Source organism: Babylonia areolata, chromosome 1, assembly GCF_041734735.1.
Source record: "Babylonia areolata isolate BAREFJ2019XMU chromosome 1, ASM4173473v1, whole genome shotgun sequence".
Lineage (NCBI taxonomy): Eukaryota > Metazoa > Mollusca > Gastropoda > Neogastropoda > Buccinidae > Babylonia > Babylonia areolata.
The window spans coordinates 27,273,494-27,286,251 of record NC_134876.1 but is presented as its reverse complement, the minus strand read 5'-3'; the positions used below and the strand labels follow the sequence as shown (position 1 = coordinate 27,286,251).

At 47.7% G+C, this 12,758-nt stretch overlaps 1 long non-coding RNA gene across 1 annotated transcript in view; it reads left to right on the top strand.

Annotated features, from left to right (window-relative positions):
• Positions 1-5,080, top strand: part of LOC143291695 (uncharacterized) — a 7,536-nt gene extending 2,456 nt beyond the window's left edge. The window contains exon 3 of the long non-coding RNA XR_013056565.1: positions 4,636-5,080. This is a non-coding gene — a long non-coding RNA (uncharacterized LOC143291695). The remainder of the gene's footprint in view (positions 1-4,635) is intronic.
• The last annotated feature ends 7,678 nt before the right edge of the window (positions 5,081-12,758 follow it).

Here is a 12,758-nt window from a genome sequence, read left to right as displayed (position 1 = left end):
GTATGTTCGTGTGTGTGTGTGTGTGTGTGTGTGTGTGTTTACCTTGTGTCTTTGTGTGTGTGTGTGTGTGTGTGTGTGTGTGTGTGTGTGATTGTGTGTGTGCAGTGAGTTTGTGCATGTTGGTTTCGTGTTTATCTGTGTTTGCGAGCGTTTGAATGGTGTGAGAGTGTGTTGTGTGTGTGTATGTGTGTGTGTGCGCGCGTGTGTGTGGTTTTTTTTTTTTTTTTTTTTTTGTGTTTTGTTTTGTTGTTGTTGTTTTTTTTTGGGGGGGCGGGGGGGCAGCCAATCTTTCGAAGAGCCCTGAAAAGGCCGTCTCTGCTGACTAGGTCAAAGGCCTTGGTGAGGTCAATGAATGCGACATACAGGGGCATCCTCTGCTCTCTGCACTTCTCCTGGATTTGGCGAAGTGAGAAGATCATGTCTACCGTGGATCTCTCTGCTCGAAAACCGCACTGTGATTCCGGGTAAACGCGTTAGGCCAGTTTCTGCAGGCGAATTAGGAGGACCCGAGCGTAGACTTTGCTACAATGCGCTCCGTTCACCCTTGTTTTTGTAGAGGGTGATAATCTTGGCGTCCCTCATGTCTTGCGGTATGGTACAGTTCCATCATTCCAGCACTGACAGAGGACTGTGTGCAGAGGATGCAGAAGTGTAGTCTTGCAGTGTTTAATGAGGTCTGGGGGAATTCCGTCACTGCCAGGTGCCTTGCCTGATGTCAGGCTGTTAATGGCCTTGCTGAGTTCGTCCTCAGTTGGCTCTGCGTCAAGTTCTTCCATGACCGGCATGCACTTGATGGCATCGAGGGTTGAGTTGGACACCATGTTTTCTGTGGAGTAGAGGTCGGAGTAGTGTTCTGCCCATCTCTCCATCTGCTGGCTAGGATCGTTGATTACTTCCCCAGTGGAGGATTTGAGGGGGGCAGTCTTGCTCTGTGTTGGTCCCAGTGCCTTCTTGATCATACATCCCTCGGATGTTGCCTCTTTCAGCAGCATTCTGTGTCTCTTCACTGAGCTCTGTCCAGTACTCATTTGCACATCACCTGGCGTTAAACTGAACCTTACTCCTGGCTGCCCTGAGGATTTGCAGGTTCTTCTCACTGGGTAACCGTTTGTACTCAGTGAGTGCAGCGCGCTTGGCCTCAATACTGGGAGTCATCTTTGATGATTTGGCCTCAAACCAGTCGTGGAACTTCGCGGTTTTCTTCCCAAAGTAGCCATAGCAATGCGGTGCATGGTGTTTCGTAGCGAGTTCCATCTTTCTGTGGCAGTGTCTCTGGGCTGCAATGCATCGAATTCTCTCTCAAAGGCCTCTGCGAACTGTTCTACAAGGTCTGGCTGAGACATGTTGCTGACGTCAATGCGAGAGTTCCCTTGTTTCTTTGAGCAGTGGAACTTCTTTGGTTGCAGTCTGATCTTGTAGCATACCAGAGAGTGGTCCGTGTCGCAGTCTGCGCTGTGGTAAGAGCGAGTGTGGAGAAGGTTTTTGATGGCAGCTCGTCTTACTAGGATCAGATCCAGTTGGTGCCAATGTTTTGAGCGCGGGTGCCTCCAGGAGACTTTGGCGATGCACAGTTCATGGCAGGTACAAAACTCAAGTAGTCGCTGTCCATTCTCATTCATTTTCCCCACTCCAAAGGAACCGAGACAGGAGGGCTACGAATCGTTGTCTGCACCCACTCTGGCATTGAAGTTGCCCAAGAGAACAAGTTGTTCTGTCCTGGGGATGTTCCTTATGGTTGATGTGAGATCTTCGTAGAACTCATCCTTGGCGTCTAGAGAGGCGGACAGTGTTGGAGCATAAGCGCTGACGAGAGTGACATAGCCTTCGGAGGTGCTGAGGCGCAGAGTCAGTAGTCGTTCTGAACCGCCGCTGCCTGTTCAGCAGGCTGTTCCTGACTGCAAAGCCTACTCCGTACTCTCTTGGGGCATCAGAGCTCTTTCCTTGCCAGAAGAAGGTGTAGTCCCACTCCTTTAGTGTTCCTGAGTCAGCCAGCCGTGTTTCCTGCAGAGTGGCAATGTCCACATTTAGTCTCTTCAGCTCGCTGTTTATGACGGCCGTCTTTCTGGCGTCGCTGATGTCTTGCAGATCTTGAGAGAGCCAAGGCATCATTGTCCGGACATTTCAACAGGCCAGTTTCATCGTTGATCCGTTTCTTGAAGTTTTCTTTTTGCCTGGTACGGAAATTAACGACCTGCTTGTCGGATATTCTCCTAATCTTCATACACCCATAGAAGAAGGCAGGTCGTGGCGGGACAGCACCTAACTGGCTGGGGGCTGCCCAGCTGGGGCGGGCGGTAGCTGTCCAGTGGGACGCGAGGGTCCCTCCCACCGTCAGAAGCAACCCCTGGCGTCGGCTCTACGCCAATTGAGCGCTAACTTATAACCGGTAACTGTTGCTTCAGGTGTTGTTCCGACGCTAGTGCTAGTAGCGAAGCTGGAGTGTCCTCTCCAAGTTTTAGGTGCAAGGTGTTTGTGGATGGATGGACGGATATAAGTCTGGGCAATGTAATATGGAAGACAGGCTGTTGCCCATGCAGTTTGTCCCCCCTCTCCACCTCGCTGACAGATCCAAAGGAACAGCAAGGCTGTTACATTTTGGTGCCAACGCATAGGAGCTGCCGGAAAGTGACAAAGTTTGCCATCCAACCGCCTCAGGGGCCCCACACCGGATATTCTGTCAGGGTTTACTCCCTTTAAAAAAAAAAAATATATATATATATATATAACCCTGTGCTACCTGTCACATGTGGGCAGATGGAGCTCGATAGCCTGGGAAGGCAGTCCATCTAAGACAAGGAAAAGTCTGAAGTAAAACCCATGAAGTGCTAAGGAATGCAGGACAGTCTCGACATGCATTGACCCTGGGTCCATGGCCATGTCCCGACTTTCAGTAGCCGCGCCCCCGTGCCTCCGAGGAAGGTTTTTGAGCCAGAGGCTAGGACAAGGACAGTCTGATATAAAACCTACGACCTGAGGACCTCACTGTCACCGTCCCAGCTTGCTAGGCTATGGCAGATGAACCACGGGTGTAAAGGGTGGGGCCAGTACTGCGCACACTGCACTCCACCTAAAAATTCCATTGCGCAGGCTTGAAGGACACGTCCACGTCCGCGCCACCAACTATTCCACATCCTCAGAATCCACTGGAGTGACTACATCACAAATGTCGAGGTCCTGGAGCAGGCAAAGACTACCAGCATCGAGGCAGTGCTGCTAAAGACCCAGCTACGTTGGGCAGGGCACGTGTCCAGGATGGAGGACCACCGCCTGCCCAAGATCGCGCTGTATGGCGAACTGTCCACTGGCCACCGTGACAGAGGAGCACCCAAGAAGAGATACAAAGACTCCTTGAAGAAAGCTCTCGGTGCCTGTCACATTGACCATCGCCAGTGGTCCGCAGTAGCCGCTGATCGAGAGACCTGGCGACGCACCATCCACCAAGCTGTCTCCTCCTTCGAAAACAACCGCAGGGCCAGCCTTGAGGACAAACGCAGAAGGAGGAAGAACCACGATGCTGCAGCCGCGAACCCAGACCAGACTTTCCCTTGCAACCGCTGCGGCCGACTCTGCTTTTCCCGCATTGGCCTTGTCAGCCATGAGCGTGCCTGCATCAGACGTGGACAACGCCCTTCCTAGATCTTCGTCAGCGAAGCCAGGCCATGAATATATATGGCAGATTTCTAAACTACATTGATACATATTTTCGTGTTATGAAATACTGGTGCAGACTTCTTTCTATGCCTGATAACAGATACCCTAAACAATGTTACAAACTGTTGCAAATGCTTGATCAATCTGGTAGACGCAACTGGGCAACACGAGTAAGAACACTGCTGTACACATGTGGTTTTGGGCATGTTTGGGAAATGCAAAATCCTGGGAACGTTTCATGTTTTCTATCTCAGTTTAGACAGCGACTGAGAGACTCATTCTGTCAAGAATGGCATGACTCACTCTCATCTTACCCTGATTATTGTGTATATCATCCAGAAATCGTGAGAGCTGGCTATGTAGGTCAGCTGGGTGCACGTGAACATCGTCGTGCGTTGTGTTTGCTGAGGTGCAATCGGCTACCCTTGAACAGTATATCCTATGCCACAAAACAGTTCTATGATCCTTTCTGCAAACAATGTGATGGTCAGTGTATTGAAGATTTGTGTCATTTCATGTTGATATGTCCTCGATATGCTGTTCTTCGTAAACGGTTCTTACCCCTTTATTATTATCGATTTCCATCAGATTTTAAAGTACAGTTACTGTGTAACTACCTGTCAGCTAAACTGACATTTAAAGTAGCAGTATACATTAATGAATGTTTGAAACGAAAATGAAAGTAAACCTACATTACAACTACTGTAAAATATATTTACGTGTTGTCACATGGAACTAAGTGTGTCTTTTGACATGCACAGGATTTTAGCAATAAAACTACTTTTTTCACTCACTTTATATCTTTTGCTATCTTCCAGCATTTCTCCTGTTCATATGGGCCAGATGGCCTGCAAAAACTGAATAAACCATTATTGTTATTATTGTTGTTATTGTTATACGCATGCACGCACAAACGCACGCACACTTGATGGGTGGAATAATCAGATCAGCTGGCTGATATTTGTCTGTTTTGTTTGTTTCCAGATGTTCCTGTACGTGGGCAGCACCAGCTACCCCTTTCAACGTTATCTTCAACACCGTAGACGGTTTAGATCTGCCACAATGTTCTTCAAAATCACAAAAAATAAAAGACGAGCGGAGAATCGCCTGCTTCGATTTGGCCTGTTTAACAGGCTGAAAAGAAGTGCCGCAAAGCGGGAACCGGGTTATGTGTATGTTTTGATCTGAAGTTTGTGCTCTGCCCGTTTTTGATGGACCCGCTCAATGCCGGCGTAGTTATTTTCAATGTTTTGTGTGTGTGTGTTTTGTTTTGTTTTTGTTTTTTGTTGTTGGTTTTTTGTTTTTGTTTGTTTTTGTTTTGTTTCTGTTTTCTTCCTTTCAGTACAACACATGTAACATATGTTGTAATTTTACTTTTGGTTTGTTTGTTCATTCAAAAGTAAAGAGGAAAATGTCAGACTGACGAGCATATGTGTGTGTGTGTGTGTGTGTGTGCGTGCGCGCGCTTGAGGGGGTCCGTGTGTGTGTGCGTGTGTGTGTGTGTTTACCTGAGAGGATCCGTGCGTGTGTGTGTGTGCGCGCGCTTGTGTGTGTATGCATCCGCCTAGTTATTTGGACATGGAAGACGTGGGAGACATGATGGGAGACATAGGAGACATGGACATGGGAGACATAGAAGACATGGACATGGGAGACATGAACATGGGAGACATAGAAGACATGGACATGGGGGACATGGACATGGGAGACATAGAAGACATGGACATGGGGGACATGGACATGGGAGACATAGAAGACATGGACATGGGGGACATGGACATGGAAGACATGGAAGACATGGACACGGGAGACATGACAGACATGGGGGACATGGATATGGGAGACATGAGAGACATGGTTATGGGAGACATGGATATGGAAAACACGGGAGACATAGGCATGGGAGACATGGATATGGAAGACACGGGAGACATGGGCATGGGAGACATGGATATGGAAGACACGGGAGACATGGACATGGGAGACATGAGAAACATAGGAGACATCGGAGACATAGCAGACATGAGAGACATGGACATGGGAAACATGAGAGACATGGACATGGGAGACATGATCATGGGAGAGGTGGATATGGAAGACATGGGGGAAATGAGAGACGTGGTCATGGGAGACACGAGAAACATTGGAGACATGAGAGGCAAAGGAGACACGGAAGACATGGGATACATGAAAGACATGGGAGACAGGAGACATGGGAAACATAGGAGACATGGGCTTGGGAGACATGAAAAACATGGGAGACATGACAGACATAGGAGATATGGGAGACATGACAGACATGGGAGACATAGGAGATGTGGGAGACACGGGATACTGTGCATGGACATGAGCATGGGAAACATGAGAGACATGGGAGACATTGGACACACACACACACACACACACACACACACACACACACACACACACACACACATACATTTACGCACGTGTGCATTGGAAAGCACAAGACGTCTTGGAACATTAAAAGTTTATTCAAATATTTATCGTGATTGGACAAATGAAGGAATGTCTATTTAATACATAATGAACAATGCGGAAACAGCGACATATCGAACAGAAGCAAAACAGGATATATCAACAAATCATAGAACAGAACATATCAACAAACAATAGCAGAACAGGACATATCAACAAACAATAGCAGATCAGGACATATCAACAAACAAAAGCAGATCAGGACATATAAACAAACCATAGCAGATCAGGACATATAAACAAACCATAGCGGAACAGGACATATCAACAAAAAATAACAGAACGGGATATATCAACAAGCAATAGCAGAACAGGACAACCATAGCAGATCAGGACATATCAACAAACAATAGCAGAACAGGACATATCAACAAACAATAGCAGAACGGGACATATGAAAACACAATAGCAGAACAGGGCATATAAACAAACAATAACAGAACGGGACATATAAACAATGGCAGAACAGGACATACCAACAAACAATGGCAGAACAGGACATATCAACAAACAATAGCAGAACGGGACATATCAACAAACAATAGCAGAACAGGACAACCACAGCAGTTCAGGACATATCAACAAACAATAGCAGAACAGGACATATCAACAAACAATAGCAGAACGGGGCATATCAACAAACAATAGCAGAACAGGGCATATAAACAAACAATAACAGAATGGGACATATAAACAATGGCAGAACAGGACATATCAACAAACAATAGCAGAACGGGACATATCAACAAACAATAGCAGAACGGGACATACAAACAAATGATAGCAGAACGGGACATATACACAATAGCAGAACGGGACATATCAACACACAATAGCAGAACAGGACATATCAACAAACAATAGCAGATCAGGACATATAAACAAACCATAGCAGATCAGGACATATAAACAAACCATAGCAGATTGGGACATATAAACAAACAATAGCAGAATGGGACATATCAACAAACAATAGCAGGACAGGACAACCACAGCAGATCAGGACATATCAACAAACAATAGCAGAACAGGACATATCAACAAACAATACCAGAAAGGGACATATCAACAAACAATAGCAGAACAGGACAACCACAGTAGATCAGGACATATCAACAAACAATAGCAGATCAGGACATATAAACAAACTATAGCAGAACAAGACATTTCAACAAACAATAGCAGATTGGGACATATAAACAAACAATAGCAGAATGGGACATATCAACAAACAATAGCAGGACAGGACAACCACAGCAGATCAGGACATATCAACAAACAATAGCAGAACGGGGCATATCAACAAACAATAGCAGAACAGGACAACCACAGCAGATCAGGACATATCAACAAACAATAGCAGAACAGGACATATCAACAAACAATAGCAGAACGGGACATATCAACAAACAATAGCAGAACAGGGCATATAAACAAACAATAACAGAATGGGACATATAAACAATGACAGAACAGGACATATCAACAAACAATAGCAGAACGGGACATATCAACAAACAATAGCAGAACGGGAAATATAAACAACAATAGCAGAACGGGACATATCAACGAACAATAGCAGAACAGGACATACAAACAAATGATAGCAGAACGGGACATATAAACAATGGCAGAACAGGACATATCAACAAACAATAGCAGAACGGGACATATCAACACACAATAGCAGAACAGGACATATCAACAAACAATAGCAGATCAGGACATATAAACAAACTATAGCAGATCAGGAAATATAAACAAACCATAGCAGAACAAGACATTTCAACAAACAATAGCAGATTGGGACATATAAACAAACAATAGCAGAACGGGACATATTAACACACAATAGTAGAACAGGACATAGAGACAAATAATAGCAGAACGGGACATATAAACAATGGCAGAACAGGACATATCAACAAACAATAGCAGAACGGGAATATCAACAAACAATAGCAGAACGGGATATATAAACAAACAATAGCAAAACGGGACATATCAACAAACAATAGCAGAACAGAACAACCACAGTAGATCAGGACATATCAACAAACAATAGCAGATCAGGACATATAAACAAACTATAGCAGATCAGGACATATAAACAAACCATAGCAGAACAGGACATTTCAACAAACAATAGCAGATTGGGACATATAAACAAACAATAGCCGAATGGGACATATAAACAAACAATAGCAGAATGGGACATATCAACAAACAATAGCAGAACAGGACAACCACAGCAGTTCAGGACATATCAACAAACAATAGCAGAACAGGACATATCAACAAACAATAGCAGAACGGGACATATCAACAAACAATAGCAGAACAGGGCATATAAACAAACAATAACAGAATGGGACATATAAACAATGACAGAACAGGACATATCAACAAACAATAGCAGAACGGGACATATCAACAAACAATAGCAGAACGGGAAATATAAACAACAGTAGCAGAACGGGACATATCAACGAACAATAGCAGAACAGGACATACAAACAAATGATAGCAGAACGGGACATATAAACAATGGCAGAACAGGACATATCAACAAACAATAGCAGAACGGGACATATCAACAAACAATAGCAGAACGGGACATATCAACACACAATAGCAGATCAGGACATATAAACAAACTATAGCAGATCAGGAAATATAAACAAACCATAGCAGAACAAGACATTTCAACAAACAATAGCAGATTGGGACATATAAACAAACAATAGCAGAATGGGAAATATAAACAAACAAAAGCAGAACGGGACATATCAACACACAATAGTAGAACAGGACATACAGACAAATAATAGCAGAACGAGACATAAACAATGGCAGAACAGGACATATCAACAAACAATAGCAGAACGGGAATATCAACAAACAATAGCAGAACGGGATATATAAACAAACAATAGCAAAACGGGACATATCAACAAACAATAGCAGAACGGGAAATATAAACAAAACATAAACAAACAGCAGGCCACACACACAAACAAATCAGAACAGGGCATATAAACAAACAATAACAGAACGGGACATATAAACAATGGCAGAACAGGACATATCAACAAACAATAGCAGAACGGGACATATAAACAATGGCAGAACAGGACACATCAACAAACAATAGCAGAACGGGAATATCAACAAACAATAGCAGAACGGGAATATCAACAAACAATAGCAGAACGGGATATATAAACAAGCAATAGCAGAACGGGACATATCAACAAACAATAGCAGAACGGGAAATATAAACAAAACATAAACAAACAGCAGGCCACACACACAAACAAACAATAGCAGAACAGGACATAGTTTCAGTTTCAGTAGCTCAAGGAGGCGTCACTGCGTTCGGACAAATCCATATACGCTACACCACATCTGCCAAGCAGATGCCTGACCAGCAGCGTAACCCAACGCGCTTAGTCAGGCCTTGAGGACAGGACATATCAACAAACAATAGCAGAAAAAGGACATAAACAAACAATAGCATGTTGGTTTATAACTATGGGCCTATCTACTGCTGTAAACAAACGGGCATAGAAACCAACAAAGGGAAAGAAAAAGAAAAAGCAAGAAGAGTGTATTTCCTTGAACGTTTCTTGAGCCAGTGAGTTGATGCAGAGTGGGGGTGTGGAGGAGGATGGGGGAAGGGGGCAGGAAGGCCTTCAGGCGGGCAGGAAGGGGAGGAGGAAGGGGGTTTTGGGGCGGGGAGAGGGGCGGGGAGGAGAGCGGGACAGTGTGAATGGCGGGGGGCGGGGAGGGGGTCGGAACAGTGTGAATGGCGGGGTGGGGGGCGGAGAGGGGGTCGGAACAGTGTGAATGGCGGGGTGGGGGGGGCGGGGAGGGGGTCGGAACAGTGTGAATGGCGGGGTGGGGGGCGGGGAGGAGAGCGGGACAGTGTGAATGGCGGGGTGGGGGGGCGGGGAGGGGGTCGGAACAGTGTGAATGACGGGGTGGGGGGCGGGGAGGGGGGCGGGACAGTGTGAATGGCGGGAATGGGTGCGGGACAGTGTGAAGGGTGGGGAGGGGGTCGGGGAGGAGAGAGGGGCAGAGAGAGGCATGGGAGGCCTTCAGGGCGGGTAGGAGGGTGGGGCAGAGAGGGGGGGGGGTGCAGGAGGGCAGGAGGGAGAGAGAGGTGGGAGGCCTTCAGGAGGGCGGGGCAGAGTGGTGGGGTGGAGACCTTCGGGAGGGCGGGACACATTGGTGGGATGGAGACCTTCGGGAGGGCGGGACAGATTGGTGGGGTGGAGGCCTTCAGGAGGGCGGGGCAGAGTGGTGAGGTGGAGACCTTCGGGAGGGCGGGACACATTGGTGGGATGGAGACCTTCGGGAGGGCGGGACAGATTGGTGGGGTGGAGGCCTTCAGGAGGGCGGGACACATTGGTGGGGTGGAGACCTTCGGGAGGGCGGGGCAGAGTGGATAGTGGCAGGGATAATGCCTTCGGGAGGGTAGAGAGAGAGAGAGAGAGAGAGAGGGGTGGGAGACCTTCAAAAGGGCCAGACAGAGTGGTGGGGTGGAGACCTTCGGGAGGGCGGGGCAGAGCGGATAGTGGTAGGGATGATACCTTCGGGAGGGTGGAGAGAGAGAGAGAGAGAGAGAGAGGGGTGGGAGACCTTCAAAAGGGCCGGACAGAGTGGTGGGGTGGAGACCTTCGGGAGGGCGGAGCAGAGTGGTGGTAGGGATGATGCCTTCGGGAGGACGAGGCAGAGTGGTGGTAGGGATGATGCCTTCGGGAGGACGAGGCAGAGTGGTGGTAGGGATGATGCCTTCGGGAGGACGAGGCAGAGTGGTGGTAGGGATGATGCCTTCGGGAGGGCGGGACAGAGTGGTAGGGTGGAGACCTTCGGGAGGGCGGGGCAGAGTGGTGGGGTGGAGACCTTCGGGAGGGCGGGGCAGAGTGGTGGGGTGGAGGCCTTCGCGAGGGCGGGGCAGACTGGTGGGGTGGAGACCTTCGGGAGGGCCGGACAGAGTGGTGGGGTGGAGACCTTCGGGAGGGCCGGACAGAGTGGTGGGGTGGAGACCTTCGGGAGGGCCGGACAGAGTGGTGGGGTGGAGGCCTTCGGGAGGACGAGGCAGAGTGGTGGGGTGGAGACCTTCGGGAGGGCGGGGCAGAGTGGTGGGGTGGAGACCTTCGCGAGGACGGGGCAGAGTGGTGAGTTGGCGACCTTCGGGAGGGCGGGGCAGAGTGGTGGGGTGGATGGAGACCTTCGGGAGGGCGGGGCAGAGTGGTGGGGTGGATGGAGACCTTCGGGAGGGCGGGGCAGAGTGGTAGGGTGGAGACCTTCGCGAGGACGGGGCAGAGTGGTGGGGTGGAGACCTTCGGGAGGGCGGGGCAGAGTGGTGGTAGGGATGATGCCTTCGGGAGGGCGGGACAGAGTGGTGGTAGGGAGGAGGGAAGGAGGGCGGAACAGTGGGAGTAGGGATGAGGCCTTCGGGAGGTCGGGGCAGAGTTGCGGTAGGGTGGAGGGTAGGAGGGCGTGGCGGAGTGGAGGCGGGGTAGAGACCTTCAGGAGGGCGGGGCAGAGTGGAGGTGGGGAGGAGGGTGAAGAGGCTGGCCTTCAGCCTGCCGTACAGCATGACGTACACATGGCCCAGGGAACGGAGCGTCACGTTATGCACGGCCAGGAAACGGTTGTCTTCAGCCTGCAGGGCCCGCAGAATCTGTAGTGCCACCGGCCCCTCATCCTGCACCAGCTGTTTTCGCACGTCGTCACCCCGCGTGCACACACACACACACACACACACACACACACACACACACACATTCACTACTGGTGAATCTACATGTAAAGTCGTTTGTCATCCGGTAAATCTACATGTAAAGTCGTTTGTCACTTTGTCACTTCCGGTATTTCCACATGTAAAATTGTTTGTCATTGCTGTAAATCTACACGTAAAGTCGTTTGTCACTGTCGGTAAACCTACATGTAAAGTCGTTTGTCGCTGCCTGTAAATCTACATGTAAAGTCGTTTTTCACTGTCGGTAAATCTATATGTAAAGTCGTTTGTTACTGCCGGAAAAGTACATGTAAACTCTGCCTGTATATCTACATGTAAAGTCGTTTGTCACTTCCTGTAAATCTACATGTAAAGTCGTTTATCACTTCCTGTAAAGTACATGTAAAGTCGTTTGTCACTTCCTGTAAAGTACATGTAAAGTCGTTTGTCACTTCCTGTAAAGTACATGTAAAGTCGTTTGTCACTGTAAAGTCGTTTGTCATTGTCGGTAAATCTACATGAAAAGTCGTTTGTCACTTCCGATCAATCTACATGTAAAGTCGTTTGTTACTTCCGGTAAATCTACATGAAAAGTCGTTTGTCACTTCCGGTAAATTTACATGTAAAGTCGTTTGACACTTACGGTAAATCTACATGCCAACACTTGTTTTCCTTCACACACACACACACACACACACACACACACACACATATCGGGTGTCCCCAGAAAAGTGAACCGCTTTTTGACAAGTATTTTCTCAGTGAAACAGAAATCGATTTCACTGAAAATTTTCAGCATGTCAAAAAATACAATATCAGAGGAAAACTCACTTATTTCAGTTTATGCTCAATGTGGCCT